The following is a 6,909-nucleotide window of genomic DNA, read 5'->3' on the forward strand; positions in this document are numbered from 1 at the left end:
GAGCTCTTCTGCCCCTATTATACTTCTAAACGTAATAATTTGCTTTGTGTTTTCAGGCAACTGTTACTGTTTGACAATATAATATATAATCTACATTGTAATCTAGGCTACAATCTGTATTATCAAACCAACCTATCTGATTCATATAACCATTATCCTTCACATAACTAATATCTGTTGCTACCATTACAGCTTCCCCAAACCCTCCAATTATCGAGGGGAGCTCTGTCAACTTTACCTGTGATGCTTCTGGCTCCATCATCAGCAGAGAGTGGAAAAAGGATGGTCAGCTTCTGTCTGCTGGTGACAATATCATCGTCTCTGAGGATAAGAGAGTGCTGTCCATAAACCCTGAAGAGAACAGACAGTGGAGAATACCTGTGTAGAGTCAGAAACCCTGTCAGCTCTACAAATGCCAGTGACACTGTGAATGTAATCTGTAAGTACTTTCCTATAAGCCTGGGGATAAATGTACCAGATAAATGTACCCAATGTACCATCAACATGTGCACGTGAAAATAATATAACATTGAATGAACACAAACTTTACACCAACCATTATGACTCCAACATCACACATATGAACATAGTAAGTAGATAATAATTACATGTTTATTGATCTCCAACTTGCATAGCATACAGTAGGCTATTTGACTATGTAAATATGTAATCTGCATAATGATATCTATTTCAAAACCTGCTGCTGATATGCTGTGTAAGAATGTTCCATACAGAAAACTTGATGCAAGAGGATTAATTCGTATAAGTTTTGCATTTCATGCCTTTAGGTGTATTTACTGTGTTGTAATTGTCACCTAGATGCACTGTAATGTGCAGTACTGATTGTTCACTGTGTGTAGCCTTTCTCTCATCTCTCTATGGGTCTCTCCCTGGTCTCTGCAGCGGAGGGCTCTCTAACTCCAGGTCTGTCTGCTGATGCCATCGCTGGGATTGTGAGTATAGTGTTGCTGGTTGTGGGAGTGGCAGTTGTTGTGGCAGTCTACTTCTTGAAGAAAAAGGGTAAAACAGCCTGAATTGTGGGTCTGTGCATACTTACTATCTGTCCCACATGTCCTTGCTCTGTATGGCGTATTTGGCTTAAATTGATTGGTTTCGTTTTGAAATAGCTTTACCAGCTCAATGCTGTTTTGTCAGCCAACCAAATAGTTAGCAGTTCTTTTAAGATACAGTACAGTAAACCAATGAAGTCTCATTTGTTTGTTGCTCAATTCTGTGTAGTATCACCCACCTGTAAATCAGTCTGTCTATGGCACAAAGCATTTGGTAGCTAAGCTAAGGGCCAAATCTGAGGTGGATAGTAAGGATCATTTTAGAAACAGAGTATAACAGTAGTAGTACATAGAAAAACAATGCAGGCCCATTAGTATCTGAAGGAGAATCAGTTCTAAATTTCAATGCGGTTAATGGTTTACTAGTCACAACTCACAGAGGGAAACCACAACTGTATGCAATATAAACAGGAAGAAAGGGGGAATATATTAGCTTTGAGGCATATCTCCCTGATCTCTGACCCACATGTTTACATGTCTCTCTGACCCATAGCTGAAACTAAAACAGATGTTTGTCAATTATGAGGCTGCCTGATTCCTAACAGACTTTAACTCATGGAACTTATACGTTTAGAGGCCATTGAGAGAGATTTCTAAAGTTGGGTAGTCAATTATGAATTCCTACATTGTCACCATCTGTTTAGAGACCATTTACTGTGATAGAGCCCTATCAAATCAAATTTTATTTGTCACATGCGCCGAATACAACAGGTGTAGACCTTACTTGCTTACTTACAAGCCCTTAACCAACAATGCAGTTTTAAGAAAGAATACCTACAAAAATAAGAAATCAAAATAAGAAATATTTAAAGAGCAGAAGTAAAAAAACAATAGCGAGGCTATATACAGGGGGTAATGGCACAGAGTCAAAACAAATCAAATCAGATTTTATTGCTCACATACACGTGTTTAGCAGATGTTATTCCAGGTGTAGCAAAATGCTTGTGCTTCTAGCTCCGACAGTGCAGTAATATCTAACAAGTAATATCTAACAATTTCACAACAATATACACAAATCTAAGTAAGGAATGAATTAAGAATATATACATATATGGACGAGCGATGTCAGAGCGGCATGGACTAAGATACAGTAGAATAGTATAGAATTCAGTATATACATATGAGATGAGTAATGCAAGATATGTTAACATGATTAATGTCGCTAGAGTTCCATTTCTTAAAGTGCCCAGTGATTTCTAGTTATGTCTTTAGGCAGCAGCCTCTAATGTTTAACAGTCTGATGGCCTTGAGATAGAAGCTGTTTTTCAGTCTCTCGGGTCCCAGCTTTGATGCACCTGTACTGACCTCGCCTTCTGGATGATAGCGGGGTGAACAGGCAGTGGCTCAGGTCGTTGATGTCCTTGATGATCTTTTTGGCCTTCCTGTGACATCGGGTGCTGTAGGTGTCCTGGAGGGCGGGTAGTGTGCCCCGGTAATGCGTTGTGTAGTCCGCACCACCCTCTGGAGAGCCTTGCGGTTGCGGGCGGTGCAGTTGCCGTACCAGGCAGTGATACAGCCTGACAGGATGCTCTCAATAGTGCATCTGTAAAAGTTTCTGAGGGTTTTAGGTGCCAAGCCAAATTCCTTTAGCCTCCTGACGTTGAAGAGGCTCTGTTGCACCTTCTTCACCACACTGTCTGTGTGGGTGGTCCATTTCAGTTTGTCAGTGATGTGTACGCCAAGGAACTTGAATCTTCCTGAAGTCCACGATCATCTCCTTTGTTTTGTTGACGTTGAGTGAGGTTATTTTCCTGGCACCACACTCCCAGAGCCCTCACCTCCTCCCTGTAGGCTGTCTTGTCATTGTTGGTAGTCAAGCCTACTACTGTTGTGTCGTCTGCAAACTTGATGATTGAGTTGGAGGCATGCTTGGCCACGCAGTCATGGTTGAACAGGGAGTAAAGGAGTGGGCTGAGCATGCACTCTTGTGGGGCCCCAGTGTTGAGGATCAGTGAAGTGGAGATGTTGTTTCTTACCTTCACCACCTGGGGGCAGCCCGTCAGGAAGTCCAGGATCCAGTTGCACAGTGCGGGGTTCAGACCCAGGGCCTCGAGCTTAATGATGAGCTTGGAGGGTACTATGGTGTTGAATGCTAAGCTATAGTCAATGAACAGCATTCTTACATAGGTATTCCTCTTGTCCAGATGGGATAGGGCAGTGTGCAGAGTGATGGCAATTGCATCGTCTGTGGATCTATTGGGGTGGTAAGCAAATTGAAGTGGATCTAGGGTGGCAGTTAAGGTAGAGGTGATATGATCCTTGACTAGTCTCTCAAAGCACTTCATGATGACAGGGCGATAGTCGTTTAGTTCAGTTACCTTTTCTTTCTTGGGTAAAGGAACAATGGTGGCCATCTTGAAACATGTGGGGACAGCAAACTGGGATAGGGAGAGATTGAATATGTCCGTAAACACACCAGCCAGCTGGTCTGCGCATGCTCTGAGGACGTGGCTAGGGATGCCGTCTGGGCAGGTTAACACGTTTAAATGTTTTACTCATGTTGGCCACGGAGAAGGAGAGCCCACAGTCCTTGGGAGCGGGCCACGTCGGTACGACTGTGTTATCCTCAATGTGGCGAAGAAGGTGATTAGCTTGTCTGGAAGTAAGACGTCTGTCTCGCCGACATGGCTGGTTTTCCTTTTGTAGTCTGTGATGTCTCGTGTCTGAGCTGTTGAATTGCGACTTCACTTTGTCTCTATACTTACGTTTTGCTTGTTTGATTGCCTTGCAGAGTGAATAACTTATTTGAGGGCCGTGGTTATAATGGAGGAAAATTGTCTTGGGAGATAATGCGGTCTGCATTTGATTGTGATATATTCTAGGTCGGATGAACAAAAATACTTGAGTTTCTGTATGTTACTACAATTACACCATAAGTCGTTAATCATGAAACACACACCTCTGCCCTTCTGCTTCCCGGAGAGATATTTTTTCCTATCTGCGTGATGAACTGAGAATCCCTCTGGCTGGACTGATTCCGACAGAGTATCCCGAGAGAGGACTATGCACAGTAATGCCTGGCGAAAACCAAACTCTGCATTCCACAGTAAGAACATCATACCAAAGGTCAAGCATGGTGGTGGTGATGTGATGGTTTGGGGATGCTTTGCTGCCTCAGGACCTGGACGACTTGCCTTAATAGAAGGAACCATGAATTCTGCTTTGTATCAGAGAATTCTACAGGAGAATGTCAGACCATCCGTCTGTGAGCTGAAGCTGAAGCGCAGCTGGGTCATGCAGCAAGACAATGATCCAAAACACACAATCAAGTCTACATGAAAATTGCTAAAAAGCAACAAATGTGATGTTTTGGAATGGCCTAGTCAAAGTCAAGACCTAATCCCAATTGAGATGTTGTGGCAGGACTTGAAACGAGCAGTTCATGCTTGAAAATCCACACGTCACTGAGTTAAAGCAGTTCTGCATGGAAGAGTGGGCCAAAGTTCCTCCACAGCGACGTGAGAGACTAATCAACAACTACAGGAAGTCATTGCAGCTAAAGGTGGCACAAGCAGTTATTGAGTGTAAGGGGGCAATTACTTTTTCACACAGGGGAATTGGGTGTTGCATAACTTTGTTTATGAAATAAATATATAATTGTTGTGTTATTTGTTCACTTATGTTCCCTTTATCTAATATTAGGTTTTGGTTGAAGATCTGATAACATTCAGTATCACAAATATGCAAAAGTAGAGAAAATTAGAAAGGGGCAAATACTTTTTCATAGCACTGTAGGTCTGCTTGAAACATGTTGGTATTACAGACAGACAGGGAGAGGTTGAAAATGTCAGTGAAGACACTTGCCAGTTGGTCAGCGCATGCTCGGAGTACATGTCCTGGTAATCCGTCTGGCCCTGCGTCCTTGTGAATGTTCAACTGTTTGAAGGTCTTATCCACATCGGCTACGGAGAGCGTGATCACACAGTCATCTGGAACAGCTGATGCTCTCATGCATGTTTCATTGTTACTTGCATCGAAGCGAGTATAGAAGTAATTTAGCTCGTCGGGTAGGCTCGTGTCACTGGGAAGATCGCAGCTGTGCTTCCCTTTCTAGTCTGTAATAGTTTGCAAGCCCTGCCACATCCGACGAGTTTCGGAGCCGGTGTTGTACGAATCGATCTTAGTCCTTTATTGACTCTTTGACTGTTTGATGGTTCGTCAGAGGGCATAGCGGGATTTCTTATACGCTTCCGGGTTAGAGTCCCGCTCCTTGAAAGCGGCAGCTCTACCCTTTAGCTCAGTGCGGATGTTGCCTGTAATCCATGGCTTCTGGTTGGGGTATATACGTACAGTCACCGTGGGGACGTCGTCATCGATGCACTTATTGATGAAGCCAGTGACTGATGTGGTGTACTCCTCAATGCAAAACAGTCCTGTAGCTTAGCATCTGCTTCATCTAACCACTTTTTTATTGACCGAGTCACTGGTGCTTCCTGCTTTAGTTTTTGCTTATAAGCAGGAATCAGGAGGATATAATTATGGTCAGATTTGCCAAATGGAGGGCGAGGGAGAGCTTTGTACGCGTCTCTGTGTGTGGAGTTAAAGGTGGTGTAGAGTTTTTTCCCTCTGGTTGCACATTTAACATGCTGGTAGAAATTAGGTAAAACGGATGTAAGTTTCCCTGCATTAAAGTCCCCGGCCTCTAGGAGCGCCGACTCTGGATGAGCGTTTTCCTGTTTGCTTATGGCCGTAATACAGTTCATTGAGTGCGGTCTTAGTGCGAGCATCGGTTTGTGGTGGTAAATAGACAGCTACGAAGAATATAGATGAAAATTATCTTGGTAGATAGTGTGGTCTACAGCTTATCATGAGCAAAACCTTGAGACTTCCTTAAATATTGTGCACCAGCTGTTGTTTACAAATATACATAGACCGCCACCCCTTGTCTTACAAGAGGCTGCTGTTCTATCCTGCCGATACAGTGTATAACCCACCAGCTGTATGTTATTCATGTCATCGTTTAGCCACGACTCGGTGAAACATAATATATTACAGTTTTTAATGTCCCGTTTGCAGGATATTCGTGCCTGTAGTTCGTCCATTTTATTATCTAGCGATTGTAAATTGGCCAATAGTATCGAAGGCAAAGGCAGATTAGCCACTCGTCGCCGGCTCCTTACCAAGCACCCTGATCTCCTGCCGCGATATCTCCTTTTCTTTCTACTGCAAATGATGAGGATGAGGACCCTGTCGGTGTCTGGAGCAAATCAAAATAAGTTACAAACAATGCGAAAAAACAAACAAAATAGCATGGTTGGTTAAGAGTCCATAAAACGGCAGCCATCCCCTCCGGGCGCCATCATAGCCTAGTAATTTCAATGAAATTACGTTGAAACAACGTGGAATAGATGTTGAATTGACAACTAAACTATAATAATAATAATAATATGGCATTTAGCAGACGCTTTTATCCAAAGCGACTTACAGTCATGAGTGCATGTTAAGCATCATGCCTGTAATCTAAGGCAATGCTTTCAATGAAGGTGTGAGTATAGACAATCAAAGTAGATTAGTGCTTCATAATTGTGAAGCCTAAATACTGTAAACTACAGCTCCATCTCTAACTGCTGTTTGTTTGTCTTCTCAGCAGGTAAAAGCTCTGCCAATGGAGGGGGACCAGAAGGAATCCAGGTACTATGCACTGTCATGTCATGCATTTAACTGTCATGTATTTCTGTTTTCATAGCTTCCATAGTACATTTGTTTATCTGATATGAATAATAATATGCCATTTAGCAGACACTTTTAACCAAAGCGACTTACAGTCATGCGTGCATTCATTTTTGTGTATGGGTGGTCCCGGGGATCGAACCAACTACCCTGGCGTTACAAGCGCCGT

At 42.9% G+C, this 6,909-nt stretch overlaps 1 long non-coding RNA gene across 1 annotated transcript; it reads left to right on the top strand.

The window, feature by feature from the left end:
* The first annotated feature begins 262 nt into the window (after nt 1-262).
* Nucleotides 263-6,686, top strand: LOC121586137. Its single transcript, XR_006003912.1, has 3 exons — nt 263-439; nt 904-953; nt 6,658-6,686. It is a non-coding gene; the product is annotated as an uncharacterized LOC121586137 (long non-coding RNA).
* The last annotated feature ends 223 nt before the right edge of the window (nt 6,687-6,909 follow it).

Source organism: Coregonus clupeaformis, unplaced genomic scaffold (genome assembly GCF_020615455.1).
Source record: "Coregonus clupeaformis isolate EN_2021a unplaced genomic scaffold, ASM2061545v1 scaf0096, whole genome shotgun sequence".
NCBI lineage: Eukaryota > Metazoa > Chordata > Actinopteri > Salmoniformes > Salmonidae > Coregonus > Coregonus clupeaformis.